The sequence below is a fragment of the Anser cygnoides genome, chromosome 8, assembly GCF_040182565.1.
Source record: "Anser cygnoides isolate HZ-2024a breed goose chromosome 8, Taihu_goose_T2T_genome, whole genome shotgun sequence".
NCBI lineage: Eukaryota > Metazoa > Chordata > Aves > Anseriformes > Anatidae > Anser > Anser cygnoides.
In genome coordinates this window covers 6,148,614-6,171,701 of record NC_089880.1, presented here as the reverse complement: position 1 = coordinate 6,171,701, position 23,088 = coordinate 6,148,614, and the positions used below count along the sequence as shown (strand labels likewise).

Here is a 23,088-nt window from a genome sequence, read left to right as displayed (position 1 = left end):
ATTTGTATAAATCTCATCTTTGGTGAAGGTTTAACTATTCACTTCATTGGTTGTGGTTAGCAGTGTGGATGATGTGAGTGTCCTCAGAAATTGTCCAAACCTTCCAGAAAAGGTAAACCTTAATATTCCTGCATAAAATAAGAGAAAGGATGAAGCAGAATTGTCTGAAGCATTTTCATGCTATCGTTATGCATTCTGTAGAAGAAAAGGATCGTAAAAGTCCGGTTGCTGTTCAGGGCTCCAAGCCCTGAAAGTGCAGTACCCTGCCAGAGATGGTTTCAGACTCTGCCATTTGTACAGTGGCAAACTCCCCAAACAGTATTGTCCGAAGTGCTTTGGAGGAAAAGCTTCGCTTTTTCCAGTATTCTGAATTTCTCTCTGCTCAGTTCACCTTCTGCTTAGGCACTCTTTTATTCCTGGAAATCCACAGGGGCACAGAGCTTCACAGAGGCTCCCACCACTGCACCTGAGCCCAGTCCTGGGTGAGCCTCCTCACCTATGCGCATGACCATAGGGTACAGCTGTCAATACAATTGATTAGGAATGTGCACAGTAAAGTTGTTTTAGTTTGTTTGTTTGTTTCAATTATAAACAGGCTTTTAGGAAATGTTCTATAGAAGCAGTCAGCACCAACGCAAGCTTCATGCATTTTTCAAACTTAATATTAATCATAATATCTTATAAAAAGGAATGGATTATTTGTTCAAAAATATTGAACCTGTTTTTGAAATAAGAGTTCCATCTTTTAACACTGTACTTTGAAAATATTTCATGTGCTTGTTGTTTTTTTTAACAGATAGAGTTGCCATGTCTTTGAGTCAGGGACTGCTTCTTACATTTGCATACAGAACCTGTTACTGCTCTGATTAGACTTATGCATCCAAGGTTGTATTTGGTAAATGCAATACATACGGTAATTCACAATAATTCATTGTCTGCTGTCAGATATCCTCTAGTTGTTAATACAAACCTAAACATCTTTCCTTTTCAAAAATAGCTTTTTAAAGATGTGTAGCTTTCATAGTATGTCACGGGCTGTGGCAGTGATAGCTAGCTGAAGCAATCATCCACTCCTGAATTCAGTTTCCAAATCGGGCTTCATGTTTGGATACAATGACAATTATATTTGCCATTTTAAAGAACCAACTGTATTCTGTTCACTCAGCAGGTCAAAAGTTATGTCTGGCAAACTAGCATTTTATTTTTTTATCAAATCACCCATGCGTTTATGCATAAATATGGACATTACTTATTAGTAACAATTTTAATCAGAGCAGTATTTTTATATTGAATATAAACACTCCAGGGATGATTTTCATTGTTCTATTGTTGATGAATTTCTTTCACGGAGGAAGAGCATAATTTAGCATTCAGGAATGAATTACAATAACACTCTGACATGAGATAAAAACTCAAGAGAATTTGGCAGATGATAGTATTCGAAATTATCTTAGCGCTCCAAAAGAAAACAAGAAATAAGTATATAAAAGCATTTGTAGCTTGGAAATACTGGATTATGAAGTGGTATTTTTGGGTATTCATTTGATAGGAGTGTGGAACTCCTGCAGAGAGAGGTAAAGGATACTCATTTAGTTTCCTTGTGGCTGAACCACATTTTGTCAGGTAACCATTAGTTTTGATTTGTGGTATACCATTGCGAACCAGTAAAGGGCAGCACTAACCAACTGTTTTAGGTAATGAAAAAGATCACTAATTATATTTTCAAGTTTAAAATGGTCTAAACATTAATTGTTTGACTGGATTTGATATTAAATTGGTTGTCTTGCTGTTTTACTGCAAAACAGAAACTAAGAGCATTCTATAATTGTTAGAGCAGAATTCCACAGCTCCAGGTTAACAACTTGTAATGAAGTTTGGTCAAGGGCATTTCACTTATGGAAAAGCTGATTCTCTTACTAAGAGTGTGGTCAGTTCCATTGCTTTAGTAGCTTATAGCATAGGATCTGCCCATCAAAATGGATTTTAGCAGATTGAATTACAATTCATAGCAGAAATATGTAAACAATATACACATCTTTGTAGTTTAAAACATGAGGTATGGTTTTCTACATGGATTGGTAGATGAGATAGGTTCATTTATTTCTGAAGTTTGCATCAGCTTGGTTTTATAGGAAATAATGATTTGGATGTCGATAGACAAATTGATACTGAACACAACAGAATATTGGAAAGAATTTTCATTGGTAATTTTATTTTTTTCCTCACGTCTAAAATTTAGCTATAAACTCGTACACGTTTTTTTCAAAATGCATTTGTGCTTTTATTTACTATGGTGTTTGGGTGGGAATAAATTAAAAGGTACTGTGCTATTTCGTCTCATTATAAATGTTCTATGTCCATGTGCATGCTTAACATTTAATCACTTTAACAGCTTTTTTTTCTCAAAGAAAAGATCTTGACTTTCCATTGGGAGCAATGCTACTCTATAAGTTAATGCAAACAATAGTTCATCTGTTTACTTGAAAAAACAAAGCTACACATCATCCTCAATTTGAAGGATGTGTCATGATTGTGAAAAACAGATGAATCAGTCCTGTTAGATGATTAACTGCATAGCCCATAAAGATCTTCAGCTTGATGTTATAGTAAAGAACGGTCTCTCAATGTATATTCAAATCACTACCAACAACATTATTTTTCAGTATTGTTCCTTTTACAGAGAAAATCATTATTCTAATACTAGGAATATTTTAGTGCTAAAGAGACTTTCTTTTCTCAGCTCGTAAATAGCAAGCGTGCGCATTCAGCCTTACTTTCTCCTTCATATTCACGCTGTCTGCTGGAGCCTTGGCTGCCCAGCGATTCTGCAGCGGGGTCCTGCAGACCCAGAGCGGGCCCCAAAGCTGAAGAGAGAAGGAAAACTGTCTTGGGCCTCCAGAACCGGGTCTGAGGCAAGAAACTCCCACTGACCCTTTGGGTGGTACACTGCAGATTAGCATTTTAGACACATGATAAAGATTAGAGCAAAGTGCAGCTGTAGGTCAAGCTGTTGCCTATTAATCCAAAAGCATCTACTTTAACCTCAGAAGTTCTGGTGTGAGGCGTATGTATGAATAACTGTTATAAATGCCTCCATTGTAAGCAGAAAGCAAGTTTGGGAGAAAATTTGGATTTAAAACAGTTGTTAGAATGGACAGAACCTATTGCTTTATGTGACATGGGATTTTTGTTTGTTTGTTTTCAGCTCTGAAGGTTTGAAGCAGTCAGTGTACTAATGTGAATTATGATCACGGTGTCTATTGTGCACTTGTGACTTTTTGCACTGTTTTGCATAATGTGAATGGCTTAGGTTTTTTAAAGGTGTCCTTACAGATTTTTTTTCTGTCATACAGCTGGCCTTTCTGCCAAAAAAAAAAAAAAAAAGTCCAAGTTGTGGAGAACAGAATGTACATATTGCATTCACGGCACTTTAGGCACAAAAAAGTAGGCATTTAGTCTAAGCAAATGCTTCCCTAAGTGCGAGGAGATGAGGCAGGCACTGAAAGGATTCATTCCACAGGAGAGATCTAAATTAGGGAAAATTCATTAAAAAGAGAACCTAACCAGGAGCCTTTAAGCTTATGGGTAGGCTCCAAGTGAGCAGTCCCCTGGGCACTGTCTCTGTAGCCCAGACAGCTCTTCTCAACTCATTTTGAGAAAGGTGCTGGTTTTATTTCCTCCCCCTCTCACTTACACTTACGTGTATCCTTCAGCCTTCTGCTAGAAGAGAGAGGTTGTCAGGGCCAAGATGACCCTGACTGTTTTCTTCCTTTAGCAGACTTGTCTACTAACTAAACATAAATATCAGTATTTTCACATTCCTATAGTCAACATTTGTTTATATTTTACATTTCACCTGCATTGCAAGACATTTATCACTATATTTATGTGCAAGACTGTCCAATTTATTCATGACAAAATCCTCTTTTCCTTTTAAGGGATTAAAATAATATTTTATGGGATGTGTCTAGGACACTGGTTACAAATTAAAATGGTGATATTTGCTGCAATAATAGTTTTTATGTTGGAGAACCAGACTGATAGATCAGATTAGAGAAAAGATGAATGGATGAACAAGAGAATTAAATGATTAAAGACTTTAAGCTGATGCTAAAGTTTATATGTTTAGTCTGATAAGTAAAACATCTATTGAGCTGAAGTTTGATCAGCAATATTTGTAGATGTATTCTCATATACACCACTATTGTGGTATTTTCTTGTCTGAAAAGTGTGCTAGGTTATCCGTGTAGATCACTGGCATTTCAGCCTGAACTCTGATTACCTGAAGTGCTGTAGTTGCTCAACTGCCTTGAGGAGCTCTGCTTTTTTGCACTTGTTTTGGTTTCCGTTTAAAAAAAAAAAAAAAAGGCAAAGGGAAAAAAAATCCCTAAGTGAAATCATACCATACAGATGCATCGGTTCATTAGCGCCAGCGTGAATTTTGTATGAAAGCCCAAGGAGAGCTGGTGGGGCTGTTCCTGGTGTTGGAAGGTGCTGTTTTGTCTCCAACAGCTGTTGCTGGAGTTGGAGCGAGAGAAGTCCAGCATGCTTGGACAGGGTTTTCTTCCTCAGCAAGATCAATTGAGCAGAGAAGGCCAAGAAACAAAAGATTGCATGTGCAGGTGGCTTCTGTTTGCAGGGAGGAGTTTGGCCATTGGCATGAATAAGATCTTGCGGATGGGGAAGGCAGGAGGAGGTCTGACCCATCTAAACGTGGACTTGTGTTGGCTCGTGAGATGGGACAGCAGGGCAGTGCCTCTCATGAGATTTCTTTTGCTTATTTTAAGAGATCTGTAATTCTCCAGGGTTTTTAAGAGCAATATTTAGGAGTAAGGTTTAAGAGTAAGTTAATGATCCAGGGTTTTTAAGAGTAAGGTTTCTGTGGCTAAGTGGAGAGGTGCATGTAAGCCCTTCCATCCTCTGAGTTCGGACATTGTGAGGGGTTCAAGAACTGATTTCAGGATCTGAGATGATGGGTACTCACTAAACCATGCTCCAAAAAAGCATTTATTGAGGACAAAAGGCATGAACCTGGAGGTTTCACTTGTAATTCCATAAAAGCAAAACTGGATCGAGCTGAAATGGGTTTATTAATAGCGGAATGATGGGTAATGGACACAGTCTGCTGGTAAAAGAGAAAGGTTAAAGGATCTGCAAAAGGCAAATATTTTAACAGAATTAAAATATTATTAATATTTAGACTAATGCGCAAACACAGAAAAGTTCAGAGAGAAAAGCTTCTGAAATCAGAAGTTAAATGCCAAGGGGATGCATCTAGCATCCATTTGTAGCTGATGCTAAGCCTATAACTATTTTTAACATCTGCACAGCCCAGATTTGGATCTTCTGAAGATTGCCTGTAATGTGATGGCCACTTAGGCCATCTACCCTATCTCACTCTCTGATATCCACAGCCTTGTTTGCTGACAAACTGGGGCTAGGTCTACAGTGATTGAAACCTTGGAGAACCCATTTTGACGTTTAGGATCTGTCATGCCGGGTAGTCTGGCCACTGCTTTCCAGTCCTGGCCAGCATCTAACTCAGACCAGAATTGACATCAGCTATAACTGTAATAAATATTGACCATGTGTATCCTCCTGACTGTCCAGTTTGCCATGCCTCTCTAAGTAAATAGAAAAATGGTAATTAAAATGATGTGAGGAACAGACAGTTGGTTGTTGAAGCAGTAGAGCACAAACAGCTTGGTCAACATATGTAAGAACATAAACTAAAATATTTGTTCTCATTTTTCATAGTATTCACCTGATAGCTGTAACCACAGATAATATCCAGAATGAGAAACATTCTGGGCTTAACTAATATATATTACAACTATTTTATATATATTATTTATAGCATCATAAATATATTATTTTAGATTTGTAGATATTTAGTGGCATGGATCTAAATGAAATTTTTACAAGAAATAAAACCACATTGCTCTGATTGGAAGCTAAAGTGACCCTGTTGGAACAACAAACAGTGGGCACCAGCACCAGGCAAAATGGTTCTGGGGAAACCAGGAGCCAGAGGGAAGAATGCGGTAAATACTTTATGAGAGTTGAGGCAGTACAGCTTATAACTTCAGATGCTGAATCTTGTAGGTAACTCTACTTAGGGGAATAATTTTATATTAGTTCTTAAGAGTTCTTTTGTCTTTGTAATTACATTCTCTTGTAAATAAATAAGCAAGATATCTTACCAAACAGAAAATACGACGTCCTTTTCAATAGGGAATTGAAGTATTTAGAGTCCTGGCATGTCACAAGTCATTGCCTGAACACCCGTTTACTTCTGAGAAACTTGGTCCAGCTGCCCTGAAATAACTGCTTACTCCATTCAGATTCTTACATACATATATATATATGTATATAAAGTTCTATTAAAATGGGGATTTGAAATAGTTTTTTTTTTTTTTTAAGGCCCTGTTTTGCTCAGCCCAGCAATCTGAGAGTTCAAAAGATAAGCATTTCTCGACATGAATGACCTGAAACGTATTTTAAAATAAAGCCATTAAAAACATTGTTTTCTAATACATTTCACAGTTTATTGATGCTGAGCTGTGCAAAAATTGTGAAGAAATCTAAAGTCATTTTGTCAGTGGACCGTCATAGAAAGTGTGGCTAGTCTTGTAATGAATAATAAGCAATGTTTGGCTGGAACTGCAGGGTAGAAGCATATGCATGACTGAAATAATGGTCTCATGGGATAATTGTTGATGTTAAGGTTCTTTCCCCCTTCCCCAAATACAGTAATTAGCATCTAGCAGCATGAATAATTGCTGCTCCATCACCTTGCATATTCAGGTTGCTAAAAGAGTATGGGAAGGGAATCGAGATGTGCGTCAAAAGTGACATTAACGTGGGAGGTCTCTTCCCTTGCTATGGTGCTCTGCAGGATAACTTTTGCATGGCTGTCTCACTGCAGCTGTGGTCTTCCTATCATCATCAGGTGCATCCACTTCCTTATTTCTGCATCCTTTTTTCACAGCAAATGAAAACCAGAAGGTCCATTTCAGTTGTGTTAATGCTCTTAAGTCAATCTGATAACTTCATCTGGTTTCTCCTGCACATAGATTTCTTCTCTTCCATCTGTAATGCTGATCTCTAAAATGTTATGGGAATCACTTAAGCAACATCGGTGTATCAGGTGAGAGAGGGAGAGAGGCATTTACTGTGGAGCAGATAAAGATCTTTTCTTCCCTTTTAACAATTTTGAATCAATTAGTTCATAGATGGCTAATGGTTTATGTAGCTTGATGGTCCCTGGGCAGCTTCTGGAGAAGGTGAGAATCTTTGGTTGGTGTTACTGCACCACGGTGACGTAATACATGTGACATCATCCACAACCACAGTGGCTGTCAGCAGGAGGAGGGAATGCATCCAGTTGCCTAAGAGTTTCTGGAGAAGCTATTCTAGTTTTGTCCTGGCAGATACTGAAAAGAATAAGAGAAGAGAGAGGATGAAGTTCTTGTTAATGCCATCTTTGGTCTACCCTGTATGGTATATTAACCATACTTCAGTCATCCATCTATATCTGCACCTCTCAATTCTATTACCGATTACTGGAAGCAGCCACTCTCCGTATGTATTTTAGAAATTAGTTTCTGATTATTAAATCATGACTGCATGTTAACACCCATTATTTTTATAAACCCACTGCAGACTCCCATGCATTATAAATAAATTGTATTAACTCCAGTTCATATGAAATATTTATAAATATTATGGAAAAGGCTCACTTTCTGTGCATAGTTATTAGACATTTTAGATTATAGAAGATTGCAAATGGTCAATTATGTAAAATTATGAGAATACAGACTTAAAACTAGGCTCATAATCCTACAAGAGAGAGACACAAAACCAAGATTCCAACTGGGTTCAAGAAGACTGACATGCTTTATGTTTCTTAATTATCTTTATTTCCCTATTGTATTGCTATTGCCAAGGCTCAATTTACTATGTGCCAATGAAAGAATAATAAGGTGCAGAGACACTCCTATATCAGATGAGAGACCTCTACTCAGAACATAAACCCATAGAGGACAGATGACTGTAGCTGTACTGTGTTTGACTCAGAGCAGTTCTGGAGTTTGGGCAAAATTCAGTTGTAAAGGAAACAGCTTGTACCAAGAACCCTGCCGGAGATGGGCAATGAGGTTCTTGATGTCGCTGAACATTAAGCAGCATTAAGCAGGAAATACAAATCTAAATATCTCTGTAAATCTAGGTCATAACTCCTAACTGAGTCTTTGAAAATATCCCCTAGTGTGGTAATAAAAACCAGAAGCCAGACCTGTAATACTGAGGCTACTGGTTCACAGTGTTCTAGTCTGTAGAGTAGGGAAGGACATGACTGACAGGTAGAAATTTTCTAAAATTCATCTGGGTTCTACTGAATTCAGTGGTAAGCTTCTCTGCTGCTTTGGGAGAAACTGGTGAGACCAATGCCAAATACCTCTGGAAACCTCAACCTGGTGGCCTGAGCTGACCTTTCAGTACAGCTGCCCATTAGGTTGCCAAGCGGGGATTAGAAGCTTCTCAGGGCATCAGAGATTATGGGAATCTCATTTTGGTCACTGAGGAGGAGAACTCAGGTGGACATCTGAGCTTTTGATTAGCACTTTGAAGAGGACAGATGCTGTCTTTGTATGTACACAACTGCAGTTTTCCCATGTTAATGATGCAGTCCAGTACACTTAAGTCAATGGTTTGTCCTCTGAACTTGAATTTTGAATTTAAAATATATTATATTAGAAACTGCTGTGGCTCGAGTCAGCTCACGTCTGTGCTAGAGAAGCAGAGAGCTGATTCCAGGAGGAAAATGCAGTAAAGCTCAGATAACACTCGCGCAATGATTTTAGTATTGGAATATCTTTTGAGAAGTGTTACCTATTTGTTTTTGTAGGGAAGTTCTTCTTTGAAAACTTGGTATGTTTTTTACGTAAACCTGATAAACCTGTTTACCCAACTTCCTTACATCCACAGCTTTCTTCCAACTAAATCTAGGTTATGTCCCTAGTTAGAAAATTTAATTAATAAATCAGCTAAATGTTTGTACAGCACCTTGAAGCTGTAAAGTGCTGTCTAAATTCTGAGTACTAGCAAGTCTCTCAATTATGATACAGCATGTTTATACAAACATGTTTGATGTCCTCAGAACATTTGGAATAAGTGGAGCATATTTCCTGTAGAGAATAGATTTTGCTGGTTGGAAACCATGCCTTATGAAATGCAGACTGCTGTCACAGCATCCAATTCAGGCAAATAACAACATAAAGAAACATAATTTGCAGCATTAAAACTGCATTTGCTAAATATTTGGAAACAGGAGCAAAAGATTTCAAAGAATCTCTTCTTCCTTGTTTAATCTGAATCATGTTACTTTGCTGATTATAGGAGCATCTGCAAGTCTTGATATAATGGTACTGCATTTGAGTGTAGTTAATGGTCTGACAATTTTCATTGTGTATTTTATAAGTTTCTCATTTGGGAGTTTTAAAATAGAAACATGCTGAAAATAATAATAAAATCAGGAAACTTTTCTCTAGAAGAATGATTTTCTTTGTAGTCTGCTCCTACCAGTACCATTTTTCTCATTGTAGTTAAGCAGAGAAGAGTGCTGGCTTTGGAAACACCAGGACTTGCTGTGAACTTCAGGACTGCAGTCAGGGAAAAGGCTAACTCTAAACCAGTCTCGCTGTCACTGTGTTTTCAGGGAAGATGTAATAAGATACATGATAAGACTAAGAGAAAATTATAGTCCTTTTTCTACTTCTATTTTCACGCTTAAGACAGTGACTCCTCTCTGTATATACCAGACTGTACTTTATTACCATAAGCTTTATTTGACTTAAAATATCTTTAGCATTCTGATTCTTGAGTGTTGAACTGTCAGACAATGCCTCAGCAAGCAGAATCTATTTTTCCAGGGAAATATATCACATGATTACATGATAGTTTAGGAACTACAATGTCACTGTTAATGCCAGTAAAGAGGTCAGAGTTTCTTGTGATGAAGGAAAAAATTGTGCCTAAGGACACCAGAGAATGCTCATACATTTTTGGTGAAGAGTTGTTAGACTTCTAACAACCTTGTCAGAATTCATATACTTGTAATTGAAAACTGATACTGGATAATTAAGCCATGCCAACAGATAGCCTCAAAGATATGCTACCAAGGATACAGCATGCTATTCATGGCATTAAAAAGGCTTTATGGTAAAAACCTGAATTGCTCACTGTTAGGCTGGCTCTGCTGCCACTGAAGTCAAAAGTAGAACTCCTGTCAGCTTCCATAGGAACAAAATTGCACTACTAACACATGCTTCAGATAATTTCATCATTAATTGCATGACCAAATATCTTAACTGTAAATCTGACTCAGCCTTACTCATCAGTAACACATTAAAAGTATAGATGGGCAAGGAGCAACTGTTCTTGAAATGAATATCGCTGCTTCAAATTATGATTATTATTTTTTTTAGCCAAATGAAATTAAAGTTGAGAGGAGATGGAGAAAACTGTTAAGAATAGGGGTCTGATAAGAAATAGCTGCATAGGTAGTGATAAGGAAGTCACCTTAGTGATAGTTAAGAGAATAACTCCATGACAACTTGAGCAATAGCCTGCGTATGTCCTGCTTTCCCTCTCCTCCCTGGGAGCCTCGGTGCTCCAGCAGACAGTGCATCGGAGCAGGTATGGCTGCAGAGGGCTGCCCAGGGCCTCCAGCCTGCGTCCTCCCTGCGGGCTGCCTCAGTGCCGGTTCCCGTAACGCCGACCCTGCCTCTGGGCTGCAGCAGCACTGCTTCTGCTCAGCTGGGAGCCCAGCTCACCACGCAACTGCTTTTGCTGGTAAAAATCAGCCAGCTGAAAATTCTCCCCTTGCAGGTTCACGATCTTTTGTCATGCTACTTTCTGCGACTGTGATTAATCCCCATCTTTTATGTCAGGTGTTACCCTGAAAAGAATTTCTGAACCGTGCTCAAGTCCCTGGAAGCTTCTCCCCGCTGGACAATGGCTGTCTACTTCCTGCAGTTCCTCTTCATATCTAGTAAGCTGAAGGCAGGTTTTCTGCAGTTCTAGCTTTTAGCTCAATTTTCTCTGATATTTTCTAACCTATGGAAATCAGATGACAGGCAGAGCTACAGATGGAATTAAACTGAGTAATCCTCAAAATCATTTATTCCAGACTTTTACCTATGTTTTACATATCTGAAAGCTGGTAATGATTTTCCTGTGGTTAATTTCTCATTGGTGCGACCTTTTCCCCCATCTTGTCATCTGGGTCCAAGACAGTCTAACAGAAGCATCGTCCAGTTCTCTGCCTAACGCTGTACTAGGGTCTGAGAGTTTCACTGCCTGTGAGCCCACATCTGCCGCAGCACTCTGCGTCGTTGTGCTGTCCTTAAATATCTCATGGTTTCTGTGTCAAGTACGTGAGATGATATTACTGCAGACAATTTGAGTTGTCTCCGGTACACAGTTTAGTAAAGCTCTTCATTTCTCTAACAGTGGCCATGAAAATGGGCTGCTCTGCTTCAGCCTGCTCCTGCTGTTCTGAACGATCTGAACGCCCAGTGCTCTGCCTCAGCCTCACCGATGCACAGGACTTCTGTTTAGTCAAACCTGTGCTCATCCCATAGCTGCTTACTTGCCTACACTTCCGATTTCCTGTTTTCTTTAAATCTTGTTTTGCAGATGAACTTTTTGATGTGTCATCAGGGTAGAGAAGCTTCTCTTCCTGTTGCTGTCTTTCAGTTGATGTAGTCTATCAGAGCAAGTCCTTGGTCCTGCCTGACCTCAAAGGACTTCTTATTCCACAGGACGTTCAAATCACTATTTAAGCTGATTAGTAAAGGGCATTTACTATAGATATTAAAAACCAGAACACTTGAGAGTTGTTCACGCTGCACACACCATTATACAGTATCTAAAATGTTTGTCTTCTCTGAAATATTAAATCTCATAGTAAGTCTTACAATTTCACTTCTCACCATGAACAATTTCCAGTGTTGTTCAAATGTCTTCTGGTGATTCCTGGCTTCCTGGCTGTTGCCTAGGCTAGCTACCTAAACTGTATTGTTGGTGTATGCAATTTCCTTCTTGAGAAGTATCAGAAATCTTAATGGAGAGTTGAGAGACTGCTGTGTTTTGTTCTGAAGCACTGAGCTCCTTCACCCATCAGGTTAACTGGGCAAAACTGCAGATAATATCCTAAGTATCTGTTTTGTTTGATGGAGTAGTGATGGACGACCACATTGTGGGCCCTTTCCTTGTTTCCTCAGTAAATATTAAGACTTTTTATGCTGTGCTTGGTAAAATCCTACCCTCGTTTACAGGAATGTAATAGTACCAGTGTCTATCAGTTCATTTTGTAAAAAATGAAGATAATTGAGTTTATTATATTTTGTTTAGTTAAATGAAATTTCTAATTAAAAAGTAGCAGTTCCCTATGATATTCTCTGAATTCTTTGTCGCACATGTGCATTTTAAAGAAATGTACAGTATATTGAGAACATACTAATTGGCACACGGGTTTTCAGAGCAATTGCTTTAACTGAAATCTACAGTAAATAGTAGAATAAAACCCAAGGTAAATACTGGTAGCTTCATAGCTTTTTACCCATAGCATAACAGGGAGTGCTACAGTCAGTTTCTATATAGGCTTTATTTTTCAGTGCTGGTTTTCCAGTAAATATAGAGATCTGGAACTGAAAATGCACAAAGATAGTTGCTTTCACATCAGAAAAATGCTTTCTCCATCAGTCTTGCTGAGGTGCCTGATCAGGAGATGACCGGTGAGATACATAGGAGATCCCCAAGCCATCACTCTGCTATCCCAGTGGAGATGAGGACCTGGATGAGGTGTTTGTGACGCTTTGTGGTGCGGTGTGAGACACCCTGCCCGTCCCAGGCATGGTGGCATGTTGGCAGGGCAAGGTGGCTGGATCCCTACAGGATGCGGTGGGGGCCAAGTGGGGCATCTCAGCCACTTCCAGAGATGAACGCCTGAGGTCTCTGCTCCAGGGCACAAGGGGCACATGGCAGAGGACAGAGTAGCCCTGCCCTCGGGAAGTGAGGGTACCCAACACAAAATGTCAACGTAGGAGAGAGGAGCAATTATACTTGGTCCTATGCTGTGATGACAAGGGTTTGGTGTCTTTCTGAATGAAACCCAAGTTAAAGAACAATTCAGATAGTGGCCTTTCCCCTTAATACACCTCACTTGGAGGGGAAAAAATGCCACTGCTCTGCTGCTTCTACCCTGTACGGGCAATCTGCTTAGTGGGAACTAGTTGAGGTCAGGGTGAAGGAGAAAACTTGTCAGAACTATCTGAGGAAATTAATCTCTGCCTAGTTCTTCTGTTACCATTGCTTCTGTGACAGCCATGTAACATGCTTCTCCAAAACATGCCACCAACCTCATAAAGTTTCCACTCTCTTCTTGCCCCTTGAGTTGTCCCATGGATCTTTACAACCATCCATTGTCTAGTTCCAGCTTTAGTTCTCCACCTTCCTTCTGCTGTTACTATGAAACGTGTGTAGATACAGAATAGTCCCCAATAAAGTATGTGAAGAAAATTGTACTTCCCAATACTTACTAAAATATTATCTAAATGCTACTTCATTAGGAGTCATAATACAGATGTGCATGAAAATACTTGAATGATTTAGCTATTGAAACATTCTTAATTAGTAAACGTAACAATATCTGTTTTTCTCAGACCAGTGGAAGAAAGGAATCAAGCATAGGAAAGTGAAGTTGTTCTATTTTGATGGGAAGTATGAACTGCATTTTCTAAAACCAGAATGCTTCCCAGTCTCCCACCCTACTCCAAAATTCATAGTGTAGGGCCAGAAAGTATTGGCCTGGCAAATCTGCTGTTTCTCTCAGACCATTCAGTATCTCCCAGTTCAATATATTTGGTGCAATAACTCACCAAAATTGTAGTTAAAAATATGTTCTTAATTTTCAGATTGAATTAATCTGCCTTCAGCTTTCAGCCCTTGCTTCTTGTTATATTTTTTTCCTGCTAGATTAAAGATCCCTTTAGTGCCTGGTATTTTCTCCCCATGAGGTGCTTATCTGTTGTAATCTACTCACCACTCAATCTTCTTCTTGATAAGATAAACAGATTGAACTGTTTAGTTCTCTCACTGTAAAGTATTTCCTCCAGCCTAAAAAAAAATGTCTTTTCTGCACATTTTATTTATTTTTATTTTTTTTAACATCCTTTGCCTTACACAGCTTCTCATATCTAAAAGGAGCAATCTACCACAAAAATTGCTTCCCCCACCCCAAGGAACAATCATCATACAATGACCCTATGCAAGCCTCAAAATAACAAGAACTGGATTCCTTTTGACAGCATTCATTTATTAGGCAGTGAGGCCAGCTGAAAGCATCTGAATCTTACTGCTGTGCTTTCAGTTGAACCAGATTGCACTAAAATCCTCTGATTCAGCTGAGGGGAAGGTGAACAGTGGTGTATGTCTCCAGGAATGGCCACGCTGCTATGTCACAGCTGCTGAAGTGCTGGACTTAAATCTGGAAACCTGGAAACTTTCTGGATGGGACAAGAATTGTGTGCAGCACTGGGACGAAGCTAGTGACCATGACCAGCCCTGCTCTGCTAAACCTGGGAGTGTGCTAATCCCATAGTGATATGGTGATTTTAAGGATATCCAATATCAAGCAATAACAGAAGTGGGTGCTGATGTTAGGGTATGTATGGCACAGTCCTGTTTCACTATGGCTCTTTCTTGGGTCATTATCTGGTTGTTCTGCTTGGCACTGGCACAGACATTGCCCCTTCTCCTTTCAACCCTCTCTTCCATGGCCTGTACTTCTCGCCCCAGGGAAATGGCAGAGAAGAGCAAGGGTGCTGCATGTCAGAGTCAGTCTGTTCTTGTGGCAGCTTATAACCACAGGGGTTATAGTGGAGCACTCCAGGCAGGAGGGCAAGGCAGCTGAGTTCATCTGGTACTGCAGCCTTCATGGGCAGGGGAAAGTTCATCCTGACTATGCAGGGGAAGGCTAAGAAGCAGAAAGAAACTGCTTCCAAACTGCTTCCCTGCTTGCAAAAGTCCACAGACCCCTTGTTTGATGCTAGCGTGGTACTCAGTGGTATTGTTGGTAGCGATGTCCAGAAGCCAAATGGTATCAGCCACCAGAAGTTAAAAAAAAAATTGCAATTTGCCCAACTCTGGTAACTGCCTCACTTTAAAAAAACAGAGTAGATTGTACATAATTTAAAAAGCAGTTATAAGGTTAGTAAGAGTAGAAAAATAATGTATGTGCTAATTAAGTTTATCTTTAATCTGTATGGAATCAAACTGCCTTTTAGAAGTGAATTAAAAGCAAATTATTCTTGATTACAAGAAAGAACCTGGCTTTTCTGCTGTCTGTACCCACAAATCTCCACGTGGGTGCAGGGAAGCTGCCCACAAAGAGTTCACTGCATGGCCAGGACCTAAATAACCAACAATTTGTGCACTTTTCTAAAGGAATGTCATATATGGTTAAACACATGGCATTCATGTGTTCAGCCACTGAAGGACCAAAGAAATGATGTGTTGGAATTTCAATATTTGTCTCTGACCGAACAGTCATGGTTCAATAGTTTTTCCATGCTGTTTAAAAAAAGCTATTGAAGAAATTGCTAATACCTCTTTTAAAGCTTTGATCCTTCTGATATGATGACAGGGGGTCAAGCTTGGAGGCGGTGTCATAAACAAAAAGATATGAATATTCAGCATATAGAAGTATTCATTAGTGACTCATAAGCAAGTAGTTCTTGCTACTAATTGGATATTTTTGTGCAGAAGGATTGTATTTATGGGCTTCATACAATCTAACTTATTTTCATTCTGCTGCTTGCAAGGCTATCTTTTTGGCAGGAAGAACTCATTAATCAAAATCCTTCCTTTTGTAAATGACAGTGTATTTGGAGGGTGGGGAGAGAGGAGGGCAGGTAGAACATGCATCTGAAATGCCAGAGAGATGCTGCGCTGATACAGCTCATACTGCAGAATAGTAAAAAGGAATATAAGAAAATAGGGAATTTTCTATTTGGATGCAATGATGCACTGATTTCAGTGCACATGTGTGGGAAATTTGAATTTAGAATTCTATCATCCTTTAAATATTGTCTGATTTTTTAAAAAAGGCAATGCATCTAAATTCAGTCTGTTTACCTTCAAAGTATTCTACATTTTGCTTTCGTAGCTGATGCAAAGTTTCTGATTGTCTCAGAGATCTTACTGGAGCCAGAATGTGTTGGGAACCTGTGGGGCTTGGCAGGTGGCTGGGAGCCTGCTCCCGTTGGGCAGAGCAGCTCCTTTCTGCATGGGCACGCTGATCCTCCCCAGCTACCAGAGGCAGTGCGATCTAGAAAGCAGACTGCAGAACAGCGGTAGAGTGCATGAAGTACCTAGAAATAGATGACCACTACGTATGTGCTTAATAATATATTAGGGAAGACTGCAAGCATTTCCTTGTTTTGCTTCCCTTCAGGCCAAGGACTTAGTGTTTTATTGCTCTTGAGTATGAAATAGATATAATTTAAATAGATAGGAAAGGTATCTCCACCCTTTTAAGGGACTAAATTATACATTCTGTGAAACGGTTTCCTTGGCACAGAAAACTTGGTATTTAAACTCTTTTTGTACTCTATATCATAGGCTAACAGATTTCCTGTGTTACTACTGGAAGAACCACCTTTTATTCTGCTCTAGCAAGGCCAGATTGATCTGTTTTTTAAGATAATAAATACATCATTGACCCTGTCTGCTAGCATACTTTATGAATTCATTAACACTTTCCTATATCGTAATATTTACTATCCTATATAGCTATGCAGGAGAGAACTCCAGCCGCTATACTGTAAATCACTTTAATACACAAACTGAAAGCAGTTGCTGTTTATGAGACAGCTCACCTACCACTGAAACTTCAGAGACATTATTAACAGCAGCGTGATGTGCAAAGCTTTGGTGGAAGGTGAATTTGTATCTGTAATAAATAGAGGAATAATGGACAGGATGGTTGTCTGTACACCTGCACAGACTGTCTGTGATGCCAGCACTTTGCAATGAACATTAGAGAAATTAATTCAGATGTCCTTTTGATTAACCAGCTTCTCAAAGTCTAGCATAATCTCTTTTCTCTTTGGAAGGAAATGCTTCCAAGGAAGATGGAGAATTGTTTTTAATGGAGGTAATCTTCTAATAAATTACTTCTGACCAAGGGGAGAAGGGGCAAGGTAATCCCAGAATAAAGTTGATTTAACTTCTCCTCCATTATCCTTAGGAAGGCTCTGGGATTGGAACTTTGAAGAGCCGTATGTGACGTTTTTAAAAGGTTTCAGCAAAGGTTTAAACTCCTATATCGTTAAATATGCTTTCTGAGAGATTGCCATACGAGGGACAAGACACAACCAACATTTTCGTGTGCGGGGAAAAGCAGATGACATTTGCTTTTTGACAAGGTTACAAGAAGCAAAAATATACTTTTTTTTTTTTCCCGAGTAGATTTTTATTGCATTCCAATTAGCAACAAGCAGGTGGTTTTCATTTTTCTCCGGCAGGCTGTTCAGCAACATATGTGTAAGGGGTTTGTGCTTTCAGCTGCTTCCCAGTGGACATGACTGTGTATCAGACCTGCGGTGGGCACCTTGGTTGACAGGCTCAGCACAACGCAACCTCTCCCCACATGCTCTACATCTGGCGTGAAGAGTGTTGGCAAGGTAAATTAGCAAGGCTCATAGTGTAGCTATCTGCCCTTGCTGGCCTGTGCATAGAGTATGACTCTGCAAGTCTTGAGAACCAGCACCTTTTTCATTCGAGTACAAGAAGGAAACCTGAAATTGTCATTTTTCAACAGGACATACTGATTTGCATTACAAGGCTTGGAAGAAAACATGCATTTCATCTGCTATGACAGTTGGCCTTCTGAATTACTCTTATCAGCCATATTAGCCCAGTGACATTTGGCAGAAGAGGACCAGAGGTTGGTAGTAGTATTCTTGCACATCAGGGACAATGCACGGCTCTGGATTTCTGCATTCTCTTCTGCACTTCAGTGGCATTTTAAAATGTGACAGCTGTGAATTAGCTCAGCTATTTACTGGCTAGATTGCACATGGCTCACTGACAGGGAAGGTGCAATAGATTTTTTTCTTCCCTTCACTTAGTGTTTGCTATCCACCAGGAAAGCTGCTGCAGCCAAATATAATAGCGGTCACAGGCCTGTGTAAGACTCTGCTGATCTATTTGCCTTGCTAATTTCTGTAGACAGTTATGTTTGCATCTGTGGTCTGTCTCGGCAGGAGGATCTTCCTTTTACAACGGTGTGTGGTTGTGCTATGTGATAATGAAGATGAAGGAGGCTGCGCACCTGAATTCCAGCCCTGGCAGAGTCCCGAGGCTCACCCTTGTGAGCTGTTGTTCGGGTGCTAATGGTGCTTCTGCCTCTCGCATGGTCTGCTTGATTGGTGTTCCCTGCTGGATTGTACTCTGTAATGAGCAGTAATGCATGATGTGAAGTTCACGTAGCCCCTGTGCCACTACTTTGTCTTCCTCAGTAGGAAAAGAAAAAATAAAAACCAATCCAGCTTTTATTTACATAAATTTCTCTCTATATTCTACTTAGCTTGAGAGTTTAAATTTTGCTGGATATCTTTGCTGTAGTAGACAGAAATGAGCTTTTCCCTGGACTGTACTGGCACGTCTGCAGTAAGAGGTGTGCGGAAAGTGGGTGGGGAGGGATCGGAGCTCACCTGAAAGGGCAGGAGGGCAGGGAGCAGCTACAGCCTCAGACCCTGGGCTGGGTAAGAGAGGAGCCCCGGGAAGTCTCCCAGTGCCCTGTTCTGTCCTGCGGCAGGCTGTGTGCTGCCGGGGGGAGGCTGAGCTCTCATCCAGGCTGGGCCACTCTGCTGGTGCCCACATCCCCTTCCCTTGGTGAGAGCTCCTGCAAGCCTTGAAGGGGTTAGACAGGGGCAACAGATTCTTTCCTCCAGACACAGAAAGGTCTTGCTGTTGCCTTCTGTATCAGCCATGAAAACCTCCGTGTCCTAATTCCTGCTGGTGACACTCTCCTGTGCATGACAGTGTCAAAGGGTCTTAAAATATGAAGATGTTTTCCTCCTAAGATCTTGGGAAGACCTGGACTTCCCTTTTCAGACCTAACCTGAACTGCACATCTGCAGCACCTTGTTTTTTAGGTTTAGTTACATGGCTATCTTATTTTATGTAAATTGGGTCGGTGGCACAAAGTAGAGATTTCTGTTTTCTAAGACTTATTGCTGTGATAAAAGCATGTTTACACACACATACACACCCTGTCAGACTGTTAGAGAGTGATCTCTTTTAATCTCTGCAATACCACTCATACAATTCTGTGCAGTCACCACCAAAATCAGTTATCATGGAAAATCCTTCCCCTTCTGCCCCCTCACATTGCTAAAATCCAATTTTAGTCTGGGAAAAAATGATTTAAAGGATTCATATGGGCAGGGCAAATTTTGTGACAAAATGGTCCAGAGCTACGTCCTGGAACCACTCCTGCCTGTCAGCTGAGCCACTGCAGTATCTGTAATTTTTATGTATTAGTGATCTGGCACCTTTCTCTGGCATCCTGTTCCACACAAAATTAGCCTAGCATATGGGTAGTGTAAATTGGAGGACATAGGTTTGAGTAATGAACAAATAGTGACTATGCTAATTGGCTTCATGGGCACAGAGCTCTGTGTCTGAAGAACAGAATCACCTCAGCTGTTTTAAAATAAATAAATTATAAAAATGAGTCTCTGATTTTGAGATTATTTTGTTTTAGCAATGGTAAATATCTCCAGCCTCCTACTTAGCGTGATTTGAGTTTGTGCGCAGCCCAGTTCTCTACATATTTTAATGAATGACTCCAGCAGACAGGTGAGCCAACATCTTTTCCCTTTGAGTTTTTAATGTAGCCGGGGCTGATGATAAAGATCGACGCATCCGAAGGTGTTCATCAAATTCTAACATCAAAACAGTAAGGAAAGCAGGAATCGCTGTGCTCATAAGAGCTGTAAATATCTCGTAAGACTGAATATCAATTTTCAAAAAATAAAGCTTGCTATAAAAAGAAAACCCCAGGAAGATATATTTTACAATAAGATTTATTTTATGAATTTCTACTGACGACAGCAGTTTCCAAGCTTGCCAAGCTGAATTTTTATTATTTTTTTTTAGCTGCAAGTGTTTTAATGACCTTTGTTCTTCCTCTGTCAGATCGTCGTTCTGCAGCCCATGGTCACTGCTGGCTCCTGTGCAGGAGTGACCTGCTGCACTGACAAACACTGAGTCAGCAGCTGCCCTCGCTCAGCGCTGTTCCCAAATCCTGTACCCGAGTGCCACAGGCTGGGCATAACTTTATCCTTCCAAAAGTCCTGTGCCCTGCTGGGCTGGGTCGGGAAGGAGGATCCAAGGTAGAGCACTGTGCTCACCTTGCCTTGGGAAGCCGGACTTCTGCCCGTGAGCTGTCTGGGAGGGCGTTTGTTGCTGTTCTGGTCCCTGTTCTCACTGCTGTTCCTGCCAAATGCTGTCATTGGGATTTAGTGGCTTTGCTCCTTGTTACTTTAATGCAGACTGAACTTTTGCAAAGTGAGTGCAAACAATTCCAGTTATCCTCTCTCTCTCAAAAAAAAAAAAAAAAAGGCTTGGGGAGATAGAAAAGGAGAGGAAAAAAAATGACTTTGCTTTGCAAAAGCTAGCTCTCTATGAGCAACTATGCTTTTTCTTCATTGCCATACAAACACACCTCAGTACTCATGTTAAATTTTACCATCTGTGTTTGGGGAACCCTTGAAAGTAATCTTCCAAATGGGGCATTTGTTTTGTTTTTTGTGAAGTGAACTCAGCTGTTCAACTGCTCTAAAGGGGGTTTGTCTTAAAGGACACTGGAATGCTGACTGTAGGACAGGCCTTGGCACTTTCCAGCTAACGAGACTGAAGAGCTGAGTACAAGGGAGGAGTGCTCCTAAAAGACTGGGGGGAGGGAGTAAAAAAATTGGCTTTCTCTTCCCTTACTGTTATCCCTCCCCTCTGTAAGTATATTTGGGAGCGAAGAGAAGTCCTCTCTTGGTTCCTATTGCTCTCTGGTGTGTTGTGGGAAGCTGGGATAGAGAGGAGGGGTCCTGCTGGTGATCAGTTGCTCATGTTCTCCTCTGGAGCATCTGTATGAATTCCCCCACTTCTCTTCCATGAGCCTTTGGGTCATGTAGGTATCCAGAAATTGAGAAGTGGGACCTGTCTGCAGTTTAAGTAGTCCTTAAGCTTCCTTCATTCCTTGGGTTTGAATACCAGATAGTTGCATTTAAGGTGCTGTTCCTGTAGTTTCAACTGTGGATAAATATAGGAATTTGGTAGTTTTATCAGTCCTGGATGAGAGGTAGCTGCTACAGCTCAAATTTAAACAAACATTTTCCCAAACTGGTCATAAATCATAATTCAGAAGGATAGATGATTATTCATAATAAATGATCTAAACAAATTCTTCTTTCTGTCCTGCCCCTCCTTGATAATGGATGAGCCTATGCTAAAAACCTGAATAAATGTCCTAAACTATTTGTGTATTGATACAGATATTTATAATGTGTGTATATATAAAAGCATAATGGTTTTGTTATTGTGGTGATGATGATCTAAGGACTTAAATGGGCAAGGTTTTCAGGAAGATAATGTCTTTCATTAGATCAGTGGTTATACGTGGAGAAGAGTAGCAAACTTTCATCTCACAATTCTCTATCTGCCTTGTAACACTGATGCCTCTTCAGTGCAATGCTCACACTCTTTTGGCTCTTTTTTATTTACACTACTGCTTGGGTTCCCCCTCTAATCATGAACAATTAAAAGCCCATTTTTGTTGCATCAAATTGCACCTCTGTGTAATTATCTGTGGGAGTAAAACTCTGACAGCTGCCCTTCTCGCCAAAGGCGTGCTCGCAGTATAGGTTGCTTAGAGACTTCCTATTTATGACTGTCCACAATTCTCCTTGGTTATTTTTCAAGCATACTGCTCTTTTCTTAAAATTGATTTGCAGAATACTCCTCATCTCACAACTCATGCAATAGGATCAAGACAGTAGCAAATGCTGTAATTCCCAGGCAGTGTTTTATATCACTAGATGATCTGTTTTTTGTTAGAGAGTCTGTTTGTTACTGTCCGTGTACCTCTGCTGGTGAGCAATGACTTCATCTGCTGTGAATGCAAGTAACCTGATTTTGAGTAATTTTTAGAAGAGCCATGGCCACAATCTCCTGTTGACTTTGATATCTGCAAGATTTTATAAAGTAAAGGAGCTAGGATTGCTCCACCTCCCATATGGTAATGTCTTGATAACAATCTGATGATTATGAGACAATCAGGTGGGTGATGCTATGGTAATGAAAAATTTCTCAAACGAGTGCAGGCTTTAAAGGCAAATTTCATGAACTACACTTTTTATTTTGGCTCTCCCACAGTTTTTGTGAATTCTTTTATATACAGCACATGCAACAATAATGTGTTTTTGATACTTTGATGGATGAATATGAGAACAGCCACTCATTCCGATACCTGAACATCAAACACTTTCACACTTCGTAGTACATAATTTTTAATTCTTTCCAAACAGAGCAGCACAATTCAGGCAGTGCAAAGCTTGGCAGGTAGTGTGATGATGAAGATTGAACAACTTAATTGTGTTCTAGATAGAAAGTGCCAAAAGGAATCAGTGATACAGAAGTCAATGAGAAGCACAACTCAGCCAGTCACATTCTCTGTTGCTTTCCATCACAGAATAGGATGGTTTGCAATTTAGTATTCCTGCATAAAATATTTTTTTCTTTCATAGGGGTATTCACAGGAGAAATCCACAAGACTTAACAAATATTTAAGTTTCAGGTTCCCTTTATTATTATTCCATCTGTATGATTATATGAAGTGAAGCACTTTTTTTTTTTTAGATAATCAGACTTTGGTCCAATGCATAAAATATCTGAAATGGCTCATTCAATGTAGTAGCTTCCCATACAACCTAAACAACAACAGCAAAAAATAATTACGAG

General features: G+C 39.9%; 1 long non-coding RNA gene across 2 annotated transcripts in view; it reads left to right on the top strand.

The window, feature by feature from the left end:
- The window catches only part of LOC106041973 (uncharacterized), a 42,400-nt gene extending 20,479 nt beyond the window's left edge, over positions 1-21,921 (top strand). Inside the window, exons 5-8 of one of the 2 annotated variants that reach the window (XR_010833358.1) lie at positions 10,953-11,053; positions 17,592-17,750; positions 17,888-18,013; positions 18,333-21,921. This is a non-coding gene — a long non-coding RNA (uncharacterized lncRNA). Of the gene's footprint in view, positions 1-10,952; positions 11,054-17,591; positions 17,751-17,887 lie in introns of both variants that reach the window. The other variant, XR_007164426.2, reaches the window with a different exon arrangement.
- Positions 21,922-23,088: the final 1,167 nt, after the last annotated feature.